At 46.5% G+C, this 19,161-nt stretch overlaps 7 non-coding genes across 7 annotated transcripts; all 7 read left to right on the top strand.

The window, feature by feature from the left end:
* Positions 1-5,064: 5,064 nt before the first annotated feature.
* On the top strand, positions 5,065-5,138 carry TRNAN-GUU (transfer RNA asparagine (anticodon GUU)). The gene has a single exon. It is a non-coding gene; the product is annotated as a tRNA-Asn (tRNA).
* Positions 5,139-5,451: 313 nt separating this feature from the next.
* Positions 5,452-5,523, top strand: TRNAW-CCA (transfer RNA tryptophan (anticodon CCA)). The gene has a single exon. It is a non-coding gene; the product is annotated as a tRNA-Trp (tRNA).
* Positions 5,524-7,314: 1,791 nt separating this feature from the next.
* TRNAN-GUU (transfer RNA asparagine (anticodon GUU)) lies at positions 7,315-7,388 on the top strand. The gene has a single exon. It is a non-coding gene; the product is annotated as a tRNA-Asn (tRNA).
* Positions 7,389-7,701: 313 nt separating this feature from the next.
* Positions 7,702-7,773, top strand: TRNAW-CCA (transfer RNA tryptophan (anticodon CCA)). Its single transcript has one exon. It is a non-coding gene; the product is annotated as a tRNA-Trp (tRNA).
* Positions 7,774-12,201: 4,428 nt separating this feature from the next.
* Positions 12,202-12,273, top strand: TRNAW-CCA (transfer RNA tryptophan (anticodon CCA)). The gene has a single exon. It is a non-coding gene; the product is annotated as a tRNA-Trp (tRNA).
* A 4,972-nt stretch (positions 12,274-17,245) lies between these two features.
* On the top strand, positions 17,246-17,319 carry TRNAN-GUU (transfer RNA asparagine (anticodon GUU)). The gene has a single exon. It is a non-coding gene; the product is annotated as a tRNA-Asn (tRNA).
* A 313-nt stretch (positions 17,320-17,632) lies between these two features.
* Positions 17,633-17,704, top strand: TRNAW-CCA (transfer RNA tryptophan (anticodon CCA)). The gene has a single exon. It is a non-coding gene; the product is annotated as a tRNA-Trp (tRNA).
* Positions 17,705-19,161: the final 1,457 nt, after the last annotated feature.

Below are 19,161 nucleotides of genomic sequence, written 5' to 3'. Positions count from 1 at the left end.
TAACTTTTCAGTAGCAGTACAGTGCAGTATATAGCATTCCTGTTGCGCACAGCATCTAGATCCAAAAATTGCTTACTCTACCCCAGAAATTAGAATTCACCCAGTCAAACAGAGGGATCTATAAAGAGCATGGCAAGTAGTTAACATAAGCTACTTCCCCCCAGGGCTGTCAGAAGATGTGGTGAGGCCCGGGGCAAAACATTTGGTGAGGCCCCCTTACAGTTTTTTGCACTCGGCCAGCGGCGGCATATCCGCACACAGGAGACTTGAGAAATCTACCCTTGAGTTTGTGTGCAGGATCCCAAATGTGGTTTAGTACTACTTTCTCTACTGAAGAAAGGTTCATGCCAGACTAACTTTTTTATCATATGAATAAATATATATAAGATGGCATGAGCTCTCCACTGCGCCACCTCCAATTCTCTGAGGGTCAATCACTTTTCCAAGCAAAGAGTTGAGGGCAGATCTCTTTCTTCGGCTGGGGCCTCCCTCTGGAAACAGCCTCCCTGCCTCGCTAAAAACGAGGAGCACCATCTCCGGTTCCGGAAGCACCCCAAGACCTGTTTATTTGCTTCTGCCTTCTTTCTTCCTCTCCCTTGCTGATCACCTGCCTGATCCATGCACTGGTCACCTGGTCAAGCTCTGAATTCGGGCTCAGGTCCCTGCCTGTTCGTCCTATTGCAATCCCGCACTGCCTCTTGGCTCCCCTGCACTTGTGGTCTGTATCTGTTGTATCTGTAACCCTACAGTCCCCGCTCTTGCTCGTATTGTCCACCCGTTGGCTACACTTATGAGTACTCACACTTGCCACCAGTTGGCTGCACTCTTGTTTCTACTTTGTTCCTGCACTTCTGCATCCTACCCCACCCTCGGCACTTCTCCCCTCCCCATTCCCTGCTCTTGTACGATCTGAATGACACAAGGCCTAGTAAGATCTGTGTTTTGTCCTACTCTTTTGTTTCTCCCTCCTTGCCTTGTCGCGCCTAGAAACACTTGCGTACAGGCACGTTATAAATGCCATATCATATAATTAAGGAGCACCCTGCCCCTGTTTGCGCATTAAAACACACACCATACACAGTGACAAATGATGTACAGTGGAGGCTGGTACATTTCTGAATTTAAGAGGCTTAAATGTTTGTTCCAATTAGTCAGGATCAACAGAGCACAGTGAGGGAGCCCAAACCAAAGGGTGGCTTGGGGGGGGGGGTTCTCACTCCCAAGAAAATGTTTGAAACATTGGGTTAAAAGTATGCATTTTATAGCACTTTCTTTGCAAAATTGGGTAGAAATCCACACAGTTTGCAATTGGTTTTGTATGGAAGCACATGGAAATTCCCAATAGTTGCAAATCACAAATTGTGCATAGGAACATTTTCCAATACATTTCATGCCGCCTTTCCAATCGAGATATGCTAGTATAAAAATATATTCATGCTGGTTGTTCTAATTATGTTGAAGCAGGCTGCATCAATATGTGCCATTATTACCATGTACGGATTCCCAACCAGTAAAAATGCCATGCCACAGAAAGTATATCCAGGCTGACTGTGTACCATAAGTGTTATTACTGGCTAGATTGGCCTACATTCAAAGTGGGCCAATTTAGCCAAGTAGTATGTTTGCTTTAACCTTGATGCATAGTCCTGTGCATCAAGGGTAAAGCAAAAAGAGCACTGGCAATGCTAACAGTTTGGGCATTTGTGTAGGCATGGCAAAGGCACTTCTGTATTGGTATTAGCTGGCTATTGATAGTGCCAGTGCAAAATGGTTTGAGTACCTGAGCAGCTAATAGCAGTGCCTCGTAAATGCCTAATACTTATACATAAGCCAAAACTGTTGGCTTTGCCAATGCTTATTTTTAAAAGAATTTCAGCGAAAGACATGCAGGGTGTTTTTAAATTGAGTGGCCAAAAGCAGACCTGATTAAGACATTTTTATTACACCAGTTACGTGTTTACAACTCCAATGAAGTCATGAACTCTTAGAAGACTCCTTTGAGGAAACACTTGCAGGCACATTGAGGGCAAAGTTTGATGGCTAGCCATGTTTAAAGCTAGCCCAAAGAGTTCCAGTGAGGAGTTGTTTTGGGTGGGGAGGACAGGGACTGGGTGAGAATGCCATAGGGATAAGCATGGCCATGAGAAGTCATTTCACTGTTAGCACCTGCATTCATATCCATACACTTTTAGGTAATTGAAATTGTGATGTGGGGTTAGCACTTGCATGCTAGGGGAGTGATTAGAAGGGAAGTGGTGACATGAGACATCTCATTCTCACACCAGTCCTTAAGTGTGATGTTTCAGAAATGAAGGCAAGAGGTAGCTGCTTGTAACATTGAAGCTTCACCAGAATAGTCTCATTCGAAAAGTGGAAAGATTTTAGGTGCCCCCACACAAGGAAGTTTGCCCCTTCCTCACAGCTACTGACGTTAGCACCTCTCCCAACATTTGAAGTATTAGTCCCCTTTCCCCCCTGACATTTTAGCCTAGGTGCACCTCTGATGCCATGAGCCCACCCCTTAATGAAGTGGCCCCCAGGGTGGCTACATTTAGGGGTGGTGCTGAACACACACTCACAAAAAACACTTTCACCCATGCATTCAACCACCAGTTACACAACTCCATACATGCATGTATACATAAAACCAAACACAGCATTGACACAAACATCAACATGCACGCATGCATTCATACATACATACTAATTTAATTTAAATACACATACACACTTTTAATTTAAAATAAAAAACACTTACCTTACCTCCATGCACCCTTAAAAAGCATCCACGCAGCCGACACGTAGACATGCTGCCTGACAAGAGAGAACTCCTCTCCCATCAGTCAGCGGGGTCACGCTGAGCAATGTGAACACACTGACTGACAATAGAGAACTCCTCTCCCATCAGGCAGCGTGGTCACGCTGAGCAACGTGAACACACTGACTGACAAGAGAGAACTCCTCTCCCATCAGTCAGCGTGGTCACGCTGAGCAACGTGAACACACTGATTGACAAGCGAGGAGTCCTCTCTAATCAAGATGAACACACTGACTGACAGGAGAACTCTCCTGTCAGTCAGCGTGGTCATGGTGAGCAACGTGAACACACTGACTGACAAGAGAGAACTCCTCTCCCATCAGTCAGTGTGGTCACACTGACAACATAACACACTGACTGACAAGAGAGAACTCCTCTCCTGTCAGTCAGCATGGTCATGCTGAGCAACGTGAACACTGACTGACGAGAGAGAACTCCTCTCCCATCAGTCAGCGTGGTCACACTGACAACATGAACACACTGACTGACAAGAGAAAACTCCTCTCCTGTCAGTCAGCATGGTCATGCTGAGCAACTTGAACACACTGACTGACAAGAGAGAACTCCTCTCCTGTCAGTCAGCATGATCACGCTGACATGAACATACTGACTGACAGGAGAGGAGTCCTCTCCCATCAGTCAGTGTGGTCACACTGACAACATGAACACACTGACTGACAAGAGAGAACTCCTCTCCCATCAGTCAGCGTGGTCACACTGACAACATGAACATACTGACTGACAAGAGAGAACTCCTCTCCTGTCAGTCAGCATGATCACACTGACATGAACATACTGACTGACAGGAGAGGAGTCCTCTCCCATCAGTCAGTGTGGTCACACTGACAACATGAACACACTGGCTGACAAGAGAGAACTCCTCTCCCATCAGTCAGCGTGGTCACACTGACAACATGAACATACTGACTGACAAGAGAGAACTCCTCTCCTGTCAGTCAGCATGATCACGCTGACATGAACATACTGACTGATAGGAGAGGAGTCCTCTCCCATCAGTCAGCGCGGTCACACTGACAACATGAACACACTGACTGACAAGAGAGAATTCCTCTCCTGTCAGTAAGTGTGGTCACGCTGAGCAACCTGAACACACTGACTGACGAGAGAGAACTCCTCTCCCATCAGTCAGCGTGGTCACACTGACAACATGAACACACTGACTGATAAGAGAGAACTCCTCTCCTGTCAGTCAGTGTGGTCACGCTGAGCAACGTGAACACACTGACTGACAGGAGAGGAGTCCTCTCTTGTCAGTCAGCGTGTCCACGTTTTCAGCTGAATGACGGGAGGCAGCAGAGCTCACTTCTGAGCCCTGCTGTCTCCCATTATTTTGCTGTTTGTTGCGGAGCCAAACGGCTTCACAAGAAACAGCAAAATCATTGCAGGGGCAGCACAGTCCCCCGTGTGAATAAAGGACATGGGAGACTGTGCTGCCTTCCACTTAGGAGAGGGGGCCGCGAGGCCCCCAGCAAGCGCGAGGCCCGGGGCAGTTTGCCCCCCCTGCACCCCCCTCGTGACGGCCCTGCTTCCCCCAAGTTCTCTTGGTGCACTCTGCTGCCCTCTTTTAACAGAAGAATGCAACTGCAGGTCTTGCTTCTCAGCAAGGTACCTACATATAGAATCCTTGGTGCACTCTTGCTAAATCTGCTGGAATGTGTCTTCTATTGTGCCCAAGGTGGTTGTGTATTTGGGGACTCAGGGAAGCAAGGGAGCAGTCTAATGCACTGCAGTGCTAAGAGAGGCATGCCTTTTTCAGAAAAAAGTTCAGGTTTTCTCCCATTCAGAAAAAAATAGCAATGCAATCAGGCCAAAGGCAGAACACACATGCCAGTGAGTCTCTGTGGCGCAATTGGTTAGCGCGTTTGGCTGTTAACCAAAAAGACGCTGCTGTTTTGGGCACAAAGACACAGAGTGTTCCACTCAGTAAACCTGAGTCATTTCTCCCGTGTTCTCTGGGTTCAGCCTACTGTCCCCTTTTAACACAAGTGCGCAACTGTGGCTTTCTCTTCATAGCAAGTTATGCCTACACAGAGGGCATTTGGTGCACTGTTGATGGGCTCTGTCCTCTACTAAATCCCCTGTGTTTGTGGATTACGGGAGGTAGGGAAGTGCTTGATACCCTGATTTGCTCTGGGAAATAGAGCTATTTTAGAAATATTTTCAGGTTGCCTGGGGAGCATAAGCAAACAGCACACCAATCAGGCCCCAGTGTAAGCACTGCATGAGTCTCTGTGGCGCAATCGGTTAGCGCGTTCGGCTGTTAACCGAAAGGTTGGTGGTTCAAGCCCACCCGGGGATGGTGCATTTTGGCTCAAAAATTCAGCATGACCAACTATGAACTTCTGTTTAACTCTCGCAGGTCTCGTCTGCTGACGTCCAAAAAATCCAATAAACTGCAAGCAATTCTTCTCGCTTGCTTTAGTTTTTCAAAACTTGCCATTCAATTCATAAACATCAAGACTTCATGGGAAGGGTTTGGCTGCAGCGTGTACTGATGCACAGAAGGAAGCTATCCTAGCCAGTCTACTTAAAGAAGCAATGAGGCTCTGCAGGTGCATGTACGTCTCCTACCTTTATTCTGTCATCAGACACACCAGGTGGACTGCCACAAGGACCTCGTGGCGCAATGGTAGCGCGTCTGACTCCAGATCAGAAGGTTGCGTGTTCAAATCACGTCGGGGTCATATTTGCTTTTTCCCACTCTGAAATACAAAATTGCTCTTCAGTATCTCGTTATTTCAACCTGACTGCATCTTTGTGCTCTGGGCCTAGTTGTTCTGGCGTTTCGAATGTAAGCTTTGCAGCAGGGAAGTATCATATTGACAGACACCCATGAAGGACATGGTCAACCTTTAAAGCAGGCCAATCTCTATGTTTTACTGGATGCAGCAGAAGTATTTCCTCTTTACCATCTCTTCAAGTGGGCCTGACTGATGTGCTGTTTTGTGCACGCTACGTGGGCTTTGTAAAGCATACCTCTGCCATTTGCATGGCCTCCTAGCGCTGTCAATATTTTCGTGTAATCGCTGAATGCTGCACTGTCCTGGGAACTCTAGGTGTGACTAAAGGATATATGCTGGGGCCCCGAAAGGGGGTCGGCAGTCTAGTGGCAATGCCCATCACTTTGCAGTTTGGGTTTGTGAGTTCAGGTACCGGTCTGGTGTCGGAAACCTGTAAGCGCCCTCCCAATCAACTGTCGGTCCTGGATTGTGAGGATTTCCACTTATACTGGTCTCAGTAGACACATTTCCATTTTACTTTTTCACTCTCGCATTGCCTATTTCTCTCTCTCTCATAATTACATTATAGACAAGAGAGACATTGTCAGCGAGAGGGCTTCACAGCACCTTCCCCCATTTCCCTAAGTGCATTGCAAGGGGCTCTGGGAGGCGTGCACATTTGTCTGAAACACAAAGATCCACTGGCAATAAAAGGCGTAGGACCCCAGTTCGCATTTCTTAGAATTTGAGGAGGCACTCAGAGTTGTCTCGGGCGTGACTGTACCTTTCATAGGAGATGTGCTAATCCCCAAACCCTCTTCCTTTGTCCCAGTAATCTGTCCTAGGGCCTCTAGCAAGTTGTTTTCTGAAACAAAGCTTACCTGAACATCCTGTAAAATTGGTAACTTTTCAGTAGCAGTACAGTGCAGTATATAGCATTCCTGTTGCGCACAGCATCTAGATCCAAAAATTGCTTACTCTACCCCAGAAATTAGAATTCACCCAGTCAAACAGAGGGATCTATAAAGATCATGGGAAGTAGTTAACATAAACTACTTCCCCCAAGTTCTCTTGGTGCACTCTGCTGCCCTCTTTTAACAGAAGAATGCAACTGCAGGTCTTGCTTCTCAGCAAGGTACCTACATATAGAATCCTTGGTGCACTCTTGCTAAATCTGCTGGAATGTGTCTTCTATTGTGCCCAAGGTGGTTGTGTATTTGGGGACTCAGGGAAGCAAGGGAGCAGTCTAATGCACTGCCGTGCTAAGAGAGGCATGCCTTTTTCAGAAAAAAGTTCAGGTTTTCTGCCAATCAGAAAAAAATAGCAATGCAATCAGGCCAAAGGCAGAACACACATGCCAGTGAGTCTCTGTGGCACAATTGGTTAGCGCGTTCGGCTGTTAACCGAAAAGACGCTGCTGTTTTTGGCACAAAGACACAGAGTGTTCCACTCAGTAAACCTGAGTCATTTCTCCCGTGTTCTCTGGGTTCAGCCTACTGTCCCCTTTTAACACAAGTGCGCAACTGTGGCTTTCTCCTCATAGCAAGTTATGCCTACACAGAGGACATTTGGTGCACTGTTGATGGGCTCTGTCCTCTACTAAATCCCCTGTGTTTGTGGATTAGGGGAGGTAGGGAAGTGCTTGATACCCTGATTTGCTGTGGGAAATAGAGCTATTTTAGAAATATTTTCAGGTTGCCTGGGAAGCATAAGCAAACAGCACACCAATCAGGCCCCAGTGTAAGCACTGCATGAGTCTCTGTGGCGCAATCGGTTAGCGCGTTCGGCTGTTAACCGAAAGGTTGGTGGTTCAAGCCCACCCAGGGACGAAGCATTTTGGCTCAAAAATTCAGCATGACCAACTATGAACTTCTGTTTACCTCTCGCAGGTCTCGTCTGCTGACGTCCAAAAAATCCAATAAACTGCAAGCAATTCTTCTCGCTTGCTTTAGTTTTTCAAAACTTGCCATTCAATTCATAAACATCAAGACTTCATGGGAAGGGTTTGGCTGCAGCGTGTACTGATGCACAGAAGGAAGCTATCCTAGCCAGTCTACTTAAAGAAGCAATGAGGCTCTGCAGGTGCATGTACGTCTCCTACCTTTATTCTGTCATCAGACACACCAGGTGGACTGCCACAAGGACCTCGTGGCGCAATGGTAGCACGTCTGACTCCAGATCAGAAGGTTGTGTGTTCAAATCACGTCGGGGTCATACTTCCTTTTCCCACTCTGAAATATAAAATTGCTCTTCAGTATCTCGTTATTTCAACCTGACTGCATCTTTGTGCTCTGGGCTTAGTTGTTCTGGCGTTTCGAATGTAAACTTTGCAGCAGGGAAGTATCATATTGACAGACACCCATGAAGGACATGGTCAACCTTTAAAGCAGGCCAATCTCTATGTTTTACTGGATGCAGCAGAAGTATTTCCTCTTTACCATCTCTTCAAGTGGGCCTGACTGATGTGCTGTTTTGTGCACGCTACGTGGGCTTTGTAAAGCATACCTCTGCCATTTGCATGGCCTCCTAGCGCTGTCAATATTTTCGTGTAATCGCTGAATGCTGCACTGTCCTGGGAACTCTAGGTGTGACTAAAGGATATATGTTGGGGCCCCGAAAGGGGGTCGGCAGTCTAGTGGCAATGCCCATCACTTTGCAGTTTGGGTTTGTGAGTTCAGGTACCGGTCTGGTGTCGGAAACCTGTAAGCGCCCTCCCAATCAACTGTCGGTCCTGGATTGTGAGGATTTCCCCTTATACTGGTCTCAGTAGACACATTTCCATTTTACTTTTTCACTCTCGCATTGCCTATTTCTCTCTCTCTCTCATAGATACATTATAGACAAGAGAGACATTGTCAGCGAGAGGGTTGCACAGCACCTTCCCCCATTTCCCTAAGTGCATAGCATGGGGCTCTGGGAGGCGTGCACATTTGTCTGAAACACAAAGATCCACTGGCAATAAAAGGCGTAGGACCCCAGTTCGCATTTCTTAGAATTTGAGGAGGCACTCAGAGTTGTCTCGGGCGTGACTGTACCTTTCATAGGAGATGTGCTAATCCCCAAACCCTCTTCCTTTGTCCCAGTAATCTGTCCTAGGGCCTCTAGCAAGTTGTTTTCTGAAACAAAGCTTACCTGAACATCCTGTAAAATTGGTAACTTTTCAGTAGCAGTACAGTGCAGTATATAGCATTCCTGTTGCGCACAGCATCTAGATCCAAAAATTGCTTACTCTACCCCAGAAATTAGAATTCACCCAGTCAAACAGAGGGATCTATAAAGATCATGGCAAGTAGTTAACATAAGCTACTTCCCCCAAGTTCTCTTGGTGCACTCTGCTGCCCTCTTTTAACAGAAGAATGCAACTGCAGGTCTTGCTTCTCAGCAAGGTACCTACATATAGAAACCTTGGTGCACTCTTGCTAAATCTGCTGGAATGTGTCTTCTATTGTGCCCAAGGTGGTTGTGTATTTGGGGACTCAGGGAAGCAAGGGAGCAGTCTAATGCACTGCAGTGCTAAGAGAGGCATGCCTTTTTCAGAAAAAAGTTCAGGTTTTCTGCCAATCAGAAAAAAATAGCAATGCAATCAGGCCAAAGGCAGAACACACATGCCAGTGAGTCTCTGTGGCACAATTGGTTAGCGCGTTCGGCTGTTAACCGAAAAGACGCTGCTGTTTTTGGCACAAAGACACAGAGTGTTCCACTCAGTAAACCTGAGTCATTTCTCCCGTGTTCTCTGGGTTCAGCCTACTGTCCCCTTTTAACACAAGTGCGCAACTGTGGCTTTCTCCTCATAGCAAGTTATGCCTACACAGAGGACATTTGGTGCACTGTTGATGGGCTCTGTCCTCTACTAAATCCCCTGTGTTTGTGGATTAGGGGAGGTAGGGAAGTGCTTGATACCCTGATTTGCTGTGGGAAATAGAGCTATTTTAGAAATATTTTCAGATTGCCTGGGAAGCATAAGCAAACAGCACACCAATCAGGCCCCAGTGTAAGCACTGCATGAGCCTCTGTGGCGCAATCGGTTAGCGCGTTCGGCTGTTAACCGAAAGGTTGGTGGTTCAAGCCCACCCAGGCACGATACATTTTGGCTCAAAAATTCAGCATGACCAACTATGAACTTCTGTTTACCTCTCGCAGGTCTCGTCTGCTGACGTCCAAAAAATCCAATAAACTGTAAGCAATTCTTCTCGCTTGCTTTAGTTTTTCAAAACTTGCCATTCAATTCATAAACATCAAGACTTCATGGGAAGGGTTTGGCTGCAGCGTGTACTGATGCACAGAAGGAAGCTATCCTAGCCAGTCTACTTAAAGAAGCAATGAGGCTCTGCAGGTGCATGTACGTCTCCTACCTTTATTCTGTCATCAGACACACCAGGTGGACTGCCGCAAGGACCTCGTGGCGCAATGGTAGCGCGTCTGACTCCAGATCAAAAAGTTGTGTGTTCAAATCACGTCGGGGTCATACTTCCTTTTCCCTCTCTGAAATACAAAATTGCTCTTCAGTATCTCGTTATTTCAACCTGACTGCATCTTTGTGCTCTGGGCCTAGTTGTTCTGGCGTTTCGTATGTAAGCTTTACAGCAGGGAAGTATCATATTGACAGACACCCATGAAGGACATGGTCAACCTTTAAAGCAGGCCAATCTCTATGTTCTACTGGATGCAGCAGAAGTATTTTCTCTTTACCATCTCTTCAAGTGGGCCTGACTGATGTGCTGTTTTGTGCACGCTACGTGGGCTTTGTAAAGCATACCTCTGCCATTTGCATGGCCTCCTAGCGCTGTCAATATTTTCGTGTAATCGCTGAATGCTGCACTGTCCTGGGAACTCTAGGTGTGACTAAAGGATATATGTTGGGGCCCCGAAAGGGGGTCGGCAGTCTATTGGCAATGCCCATCACTTTGCAGTTTGGGTTTGTGAGTTCAGGTACCGGTCTGGTGTCGGAAACCTGTAAGCGCCCTCCCAATCAACTGTCGGTCCTGGATTGTGAGGATTTCCCCTTATACTGGTCTCAGTAGACACATTTCCATTTTACTTTTTCACTCTCGCATTGCCTATTTCTCTCTCTCTCATAGTTACATTATAGACAAGAGAGACATTGTCAGCGAGAGGGCTTCACAGCACCTTCCCCCATTTCCCTAAGTGCATTGCAAGGGGCTCTGGGAGGCGTGCACATTTGTCTGAAACACAAAGATCCACTGGCAATAAAAAGCGTAGGTCCCTAGTTTGCATTTCTTAGAATTTGAGGTGACACTCAGAGTTGTCTCGGGCGTGACTGTACCTTTCATAGGAGATGTGCTAATCCCCAAACCCTCTTCCTTTGTCCCAGTAATCTGTTTTAGTGCCTCTAGCAAGTTGTTTTCTGAAACAAAGCTTACCTGAACATCCTGTAAAATTGGTAACTTTTCAGTAGCAGTAAAGTGCAGTATATAGCATTCCTGTTGCGCACAGCATCTAGATCCAAAAATTGCTTACTCTACCCCAGAAATTAGAATTCACCCAGTCAAACAGAGGGATCTATAAAGAGCATGGCAAGTAGTTAACATAAGCTACTTCCCCCAAGTTCTCTTGGTGCACTCTGCTGCCCTCTTTTAACAGAAGAATGCAACTGCAGGTCTTGCTTCTCAGCAAGGTACCTACATATAGAATCCTTGGTGCACTCTTGCTAAATCTGCTGGAATGTGTCTTCTATTGTGCCCAAGGTGGTTGTGTATTTGGGGACTCAGGGAAGCAAGGGAGCAGTCTAATGCACTGCAGTGCTAAGAGAGGCATGTCTTTTTCAGAAAAAAGTTCAGGTTTTCTGCCAATCAGAAAAAAATAGCAATGCAATCAGGCCAAAGGCAGAACACACATGCCAGTGAGTCTCTGTGGCGCAATTGGTTAGCGCGTTCGGCTGTTAACCGAAAAGACGCTGCTGTTTTGGGCACAAAGACACAGAGTGTTCCACTCAGTAAACCTGAGTCATTTCTCCCGTGTTCTCTGGGTTCAGCCTACTGTCCCCTTTTAACACAAGTGCGCAACTGTGGCTTTCTCCTCATAGCAAGTTATGCCTACACAGAGGGCATTTGGTGCACTGTTGATGGGCTCTGTCCTCTACTAAATCCCCTGTGTTTGTGGATTAGGGGAGGTAGGGAAGTGCTTGATACCCTGATTTGCTGTGGGAAAAAGAGCTATTTTAGAAATATTTTCAGGTTGCCTGGGAAGCATAAGCAAACAGCACACCAATCAGGCCCCTGTGTAAAAACTGCATGAGTCTCTGTGGCCCAATCGGTTAGCGCGTTCGGCTGTTAACCGAAAGGTTGGTGGTTCAAGCCCACCCAGGGACGGTGCATTTTGGCTCAAAAATTCAGCGTGACCAACTATGGACTTCTGTTTACCTCTCGCAGGTCTCGTCTGCTGACGTCCAAAAAATCCAATAAACTGCAAGCAATTCTTCTCGCTTGCTTTAGTTTTTCAAAACTTGCCATTCAATTCATAAACATCAAGACTTCATGGGAAGGGTTTGGCTGCAGCGTGTACTGATGCACAGAAGGAAGCTATCCTAGCCAGTCTACCTAAAGAAGCAATGAGGCTCTGCAGGTGCATGTACGTCTCCTACCTTTATTCTGTCATCAGACACACCAGGTGGAGTGCCGCAAGGACCTCGTGGCGCAATGGTAGCGCGTCTGACTCCAGATCAGAAGGTTGCGTGTTCAAATCACGTCGGGGTCATATTTGCTTTTCACACTCTGAAATACAAAATTGCTCTTCAGTATCTCGTTATTTCAACCTGACTGCATCTTTGTGCTCTGGGCCTAGTTGTTCTGGCGTTTCGAATGTAAGCTTTGCAGCAGGGAAGTATCATATTGACAGACACCCATGAAGGACATGGTCAACCTTTAAAGCAGGCCAATCTCTATGTTTTACTGGATGCAGCAGAAGTATTTCCTCTTTACCATCTCTTCAAGTGGGCCTGACTGATGTGCTGTTTTGTGCACGCTACGTGGGCTTTGTAAAGCATACCTCTGCCATTTGCATGGCCTCCTAGCGCTGTCAATATTTTCGTGTAATCGCTGAATGCTGCACTGTCCTGGGAACTCTAGGTGTGACTAAAGGATATATGCTGGGGCCCCGAAAGGGGGTCGGCAGTCTAGTGGCAATGCCCATCACTTTGTAGTTTGGGTTTGTGAGTTCAGGTACCGGTCTGGTGTCAGAAAACTGTAAGCGCCCTCCCAATCAACTGTCGGTCCTGGATTGTGAGGATTTCCCCTTATACTGGTCTCAGTAGACACATTTCCATTTTACTTTTTCACTCTCGCATTGCCTATTTCTCTCTCTCTCATAGATACATTATAGACAAGGGAGACATTGTCAGCGAGAGGGCTTTACAGCACCTTCCCCCATTTCCCTAAGTGCATTGCAAGGGGCTCTGGGAGGCGTGCACATTTGTCTGAAACACAAAGATCCACTGGCAATAAAAAGCGTAGGACCCCAGTTTGCATTTCTTAGAATTTGAGGTGACACTCAGAGTTGTCTCGGGCGTGACTGTACCTTTCATAGGAGATGTGCTAATCCCCAAACCCTCTTCCTTTGTCCCAGTAATCTGTCTTAGTGCCTCTAGCAAGTTGTTTTCTGAAACAAAGCTTACCTGAACATCCTGTAAAATTGGTAACTTTTCAGTAGCAGTACAGTGCAGTATATAGCATTCCTGTTGCGCACAGCATCTAGATCCAAAAATTGCTTACTCTACCCCAGAAATTAGAATTCACCCAGTCAAACAGAGGGATCTATAAAGAGCATGGCAAGTAGTTAACATAAGCTACTTCCCCCAAGTTCTCTTGGTGCACTCTGCTGCCCTCTTTTAACAGAAGAATGCAACTGCAGGTCTTGCTTCTCAGCAAGGTACCTACATATAGAATCCTTGGTGCACTCTTGCTAAATCTGCTGGAATGTGTCTTCTATTGTGCCCAGGGTGGTTGTGTATTTGGGGATTCAGGGAAGCAAGGGAGCAGTCTAATGCACTGCAGTGCTAAGAGAGGCATGCCTTTTTCAGAAAAAAGTTCAGGTTTTCTGCCAATCAGAAAAAAATAGCAATGCAATCAGGCCAAAGGCAGAACACACATGCCAGTGAGTCTCTGTGGCGCAATTGGTTAGCGCGTTCGGCTGTTAACCGAAAAGACGCTGCTGTTTTTGGCACAAAGACACAGAGTGTTCCACTCAGTAAACCTGAGTCATTTCTCCCGTGTTCTCTGGGTTCAGCCTTCTGTCCCCTTTTAACACAAGTGCGCAACTGTGGCTTTCTCCTCATAGCAAGTTATGCCTATACAGAGGACATTTGGTGCACTGTTGATGGGCTCTGTCCTCTACTAAATCCCCTGTGTTTGTGGATTAGGGGAGGTAGGGAAGTGCTTGATACCCTGATTTGCTCTGGGAAAAAGAGCTATTTTAGAAATATTTTCAGGTTGCCTGGGAAGCTTAAGCAAACAGCACACCAATCAGGCCAATCTCTATATTTTACTGGATGCAGCAGAAGTATTTCCTCTTTACCATCTCTTCAAGTGGGCCTGACTGATGTGCTGTTTTGTGCACGCTACGTGGGCTTTGTAAAGCATACCTCTGCCATTTGCATGGCCTCCTAGCGCTGTCAATATTTTCGTGTAATCGCTGGATGCTGCACTGTCCTGGGAACTCTAGGTGTGACTAAAGGATATATGCTGGGGCCCCGAAAGGGGGTCGGCAGTCTAGTGTCAATGCCCATCACTTTGTAGTTTGGGTTCGTGAGTTCAGGTACCGGTCTGGTGTCAGAAAACTGTAAGCGCCCTCCCAATCAACTGTCGGTCCTGGATTGTGAGGATTTCCCCTTATACTGGTCTCAGTAGACACATTTCCATTTTACTTTTTCACTCTCGCATTGCCTATTTCTCTCTCTCTCATAGATACATTATAGACAAGGGAGACATTGTCAGCGAGAGGGCTTCACAGCACCTTCCCCCATTTCCCTAAGTGCATTGCAAGGGGCTCTGGGAGGCGTGCACATTTGTCTGAAACACAAAGATCCACTGGCAATAAAAAGCGTAGGACCCCAGTTTGCATTTCTTAGAATTTGAGGTGACACTCAGAGTTGTCTCGGGCGTGACTGTACCTTTCATAGGAGATGTGCTAATCCCCAAACCCTCTTCCTTTGTCCCAGTAATCTGTCTTAGTGCCTCTAGCAAGTTGTTTTCTGAAACAAAGCTTACCTGAACATCCTGTAAAATTGGTAACTTTTCAGTAGCAGTACAGTGCAGTATATAGCATTCCTGTTGCGCACAGCATCTAGATCCAAAAATTGCTTACTCTACCACAGAAATTAGAATTCACCCAGTCAAACAGAGGGATCTATAAAGAGCATGGCAAGTAGTTAACATAAGCTACTTCCCCCAAGTTCTCTTGGTGCACTCTGCTGCCCTCTTTTAACAGAAGAATGCAACTGCAGGTCTTGCTTCTCAGCAAGGTACCTACATATAGAATCCTTGGTGCACTCTTGCTAAATCTGCTGGAATGTGTCTTCTATTGTGCCCAGGGTGGTTGTGTATTTGGGGATTCAGGGAAGCAAGGGAGCAGTCTAATGCACTGCAGTGCTAAGAGAGGCATGCCTTTTTCAGAAAAAAGTTCAGGTTTTCTGCCAATCAGAAAAAAATAGCAATGCAATCAGGCCAAAGGCAGAACACACATGCCAGTGAGTCTCTGTGGCGCAATTGGTTAGCGCGTTCGGCTGTTAACCGAAAAGACGCTGCTGTTTTTGGCACAAAGACACAGAGTGTTCCACTCAGTAAACCTGAGTCATTTCTCCCGCGTTCTCTGGGTTCAGCCTACTGTCCCCTTTTAACACAAGTGCGCAACTGTGGCTTTCTCCTCATAGCAAGCTATGCCTATACAGAGGACATTTGGTGCACTGTTGATGGGCTCTGTCCTCTACTAAATCCCCTGTGTTTGTGGATTAGGGGAGGTAGGGTAGTGCTTGATACCCTGATTTGCTGTGGGAAAAAGAGCTATTTTAGAAATATTTTCAGGTTGCCTGGGAAGCTTAAGCAAACAGCACACCAATCAGGCCAATCTCTATGTTTTACTGGATGCAGCAGAAGTATTTCCTCTTTACCATCTCTTCAAGTGGGCCTGACTGATGTGCTGTTTTGTGCACGCTACGTGCGCTTTGTAAAGCATACCTCTGCCATTTGCATGGCCTCCTAGCGCTGTCAATATTTTCGTGTAATCGCTGAATGCTGCACTGTCCTGGGAACTCTAGGTGTGACTAAAGGATATATGCTGGGGCCCTGAAAGGGGGTCGGCAGTCTAGTGGCAATGCCCATCACTTTGTAGTTTGGGTTTGTGAGTTCAGGTACCGGTCTGGTGTCAGAAAACTGTAAGCGCCCTCCCAATCAACTGTCGGTCCTGGATTGTGAGGATTTCCCTTTGTACTGGTCTCAGTAGACACATTTCCATTTTACTTTTTCACTCTCGCATTGCCTATTTCTCTCTCTCTCATAGATACATTATAGACAAGGGAGACATTGTCAGCGAGAGGGCTTCACAGCACCTTCCCCCATTTCCCTAAGTGCATTGCAGGGGGCTCTGGGAGGCGTGCACATTTGTCTGAAACACAAAGATCCACTGGCAATAAAAAGCGTAGGACCCCAGTTTGCATTTCTTAGAATTTGAGGTGACACTCAGAGTTGTCTCGGGCGTGACTGTACCTTTCATAGGAGATGTGCTAATCCCCAAACCCTCTTCCTTTGTCCCAGTAATCTGTCTTAGTGCCTCTAGCAAGTTGTTTTCTGAAACAAAGCTTACCTGAACATCCTGTAAAATTGGTAACTTTTCAGTAGCAGTACAGTGCAGTATATAGCATTCCTGTTGCGCACAGCATCTAGATCCAAAAATTGCTTACTCTACCACAGAAATTAGAATTCACCCAGTCAAACAGAGGGATCTATAAAGAGCATGGCAAGTAGTTAACATAAGCTACTTCCCCCAAGTTCTCTTGGTGCACTCTGCTGCCCTCTTTTAACAGAAGAATGCAACTGCAGGTCTTGCTTCTCAGCAAGGTACCTACATATAGAATCCTTGGTGCACTCTTGCTAAATCTGCTGGAATGTGTCTTCTATTGTGCCCAGGGTGGTTGTGTATTTGGGGATTCAGGGAAGCAAGGGAGCAGTCTAATGCACTGCAGTGCTAAGAGAGACATGCCTTTTTCAGAAAAAAGTTCAGGTTTTCTGCCAATCAGAAAAAAATAGCAATGCAATCAGGCCAAAGGCAGAACACACATGCCAGTGAGTCTCTGTGGCGCAATTGGTTAGCGCGTTCGGCTGTTAACCGAAAAGACGCTGCTGTTTTTGGCACAAAGACACAGAGTGTTCCACTCAGTAAACCTGAGTCATTTCTCCCGTGTTCTCTGGGTTCAGCCTACTGTCCCCTTTTAACACAAGTGCGCAACTGTGGCTTTCTCCTCATAGCAAGTTATGCCTACACAGAGGGCATTTGGTGCACTGTTGATGGGCTCTGTCCTCTACTAAATCCCCTGTGTTTGTGGATTACGGGAGGTAGGGAAGTGCTTGATACCCTGATTTGCTGTGGGAAATAGAGCTATTTTAGAAATATTTTCAGGTTGCCTGGGGAGCATAAGCAAACAGCACACCAATCAGGCCCCAGTGTAAGCACTGCATGAGTCTCTGTGGCGCAATCGGTTAGCGCGTTCGGCTGTTAACCGAAAGGTTGGTGGTTCAAGCCCACCCAGGGACGATGCATTTTGGCTCAAAAATTCAGCGTGACCAACTATGAACTTCTGTTTACCTCTCGCAGGTCTCGTCTGCTGACGTCCAAAAAATCCAATAAACTGCAAGCCATTCTTCTCGCTTGCTTTAGTTTTTCAAAACTTGCCATTCAATTCATAAACATCAAGACTTCATGGGAAGGGTTTGGCTGCAGCGTGTACTGATGCACAGAAGGAAGCTATCCTAGCCAGTCTACTTAAAGAAGCAATGAGGCTCTGCAGGTGCATGTACGTCTCCTACCTTTATTCTGTCATCAGACACACCAGGTGGACTGCCACAAGGACCTCGTGGCGCAATGGTAGCGCGTCTGACTCCAGATCAGAAGGTTGCGTGTTCAAATCACGTCGGGGTCATATTTGCTTTTCCCACTCTGAAATACAAAATTGCTCTTCAGTATCTCGTTATTTCAACCTGACTGCATCTTTGTGCTCTGGGCCTAGTTGTTCTGGCGTTTCGAATGTAAGCTTTGCAGCAGGGAAGTATCATATTGACAGACACCCATGAAGGACATGGTCAACCTTTAAAGCAGGCCAATCTCTATGTTTTACTGGATGCAGCAGAAGTATTTCCTCTTTACCATCTCTTCAAGTGGGCCTGACTGATGTGCTGTTTTGTGCACGCTACGTGGGCTTTGTAAAGGATGCCTCTGCCATTTGCACGGCCTCCTAGCGCTGTCAATATTTTCGTGTAATCGCTGAATGCTGCACTGTCCTGGGAACTCTAGGTGTGACTAAAGGATATATGCTGGGGCCCCGAAAGGGGTTCGGCAGTCTAGTGGCAATGCCCGTCACTTTGCAGTTTGGGTTTGTGAGTTCAGGTACCGGTCTGGTGTCGGAAACCTGTAAGCGCCCTCCCAATCAACTGTCGGTCCTGGATTGTGAGGATTTCCCCTTATACTGGTCTCAGTAGACACATTTCCATTTTACTTTTTCACTCTCGCATTGCCTATTTCTCTCTCTCTCATAGATACATTATAGACAAGAGAGACATTGTCAGCGAGAGGGTTGCACAGCACCTTCCCCCATTTCCCTAAGTGCATTGCATGGGGCTCTGGGAGGCGTGCACATTTGTCTGAAACACAAAGATCCACTGGCAATAAAAAGCGTAGGTCCCTAGTTTGCATTTCTTAGAATTTGAGGTGACACTATGAGTTGTCTCGGGCGTGACTGTACCTTTCATAGGAGATGTGCTAATCCCCAAACCCTCTTCCTTTGTCCCAGTAATCTGTCTTAGTGCCTCTAGCAAGTTGTTTTCTGAAACAAAGCTTACCTGAACATCCTGTAAAATTGGTAACTTTTGAGTAGCAGTACAGTGCAGTATATAGCATTCCTGTTGCGCACAGCATCTAGATCCAAAAATTGCTTACTCTACCCCAGAAATTAGAATTCACCCAGTCAAACAGAGGGATCTATAAAGAGCATGGCAAGTAGTTAACATAAGCTACTTCCCCCAAGTTCTCTTGATGCACTCTGCTGCCCTCTTTTAACAGAAGAATGCAACTGCAGGTCTTGCTTCTCAGCAAGGTACCTACATATAGAAACCTTGGTGCACTCTTGCTAAATCTGCTGGAATGTGTCTTCTATTGTGCCCAAGGTGGTTGTGTATTTGGGGACTCAGGGAAGCAAGGGAGCAGTCTAATGCACTGCAGTGCTAAGAGAGGCATGCCTTTTTCAGAAAAAAGTTCAGGTTTTCGGCCAATCAGAAAAAATAGCAATGCAATCAGGCCAAAGGCAGAGCACACATGCCAGTGAGTCTCTGTGGCGCAATTGGTTAGCGCGTTCGGCTGTTAACAGAAAAGACGCTGCTGTTT

This window comes from Ambystoma mexicanum, chromosome 11, assembly GCF_040938575.1.
Source record: "Ambystoma mexicanum isolate Mex_15411 chromosome 11, UKY_AmexF1_1, whole genome shotgun sequence".
Taxonomy (NCBI): Eukaryota; Metazoa; Chordata; class Amphibia; order Caudata; family Ambystomatidae; genus Ambystoma; species Ambystoma mexicanum.
This window is presented reverse-complemented; position numbering and strand designations above follow the sequence as displayed.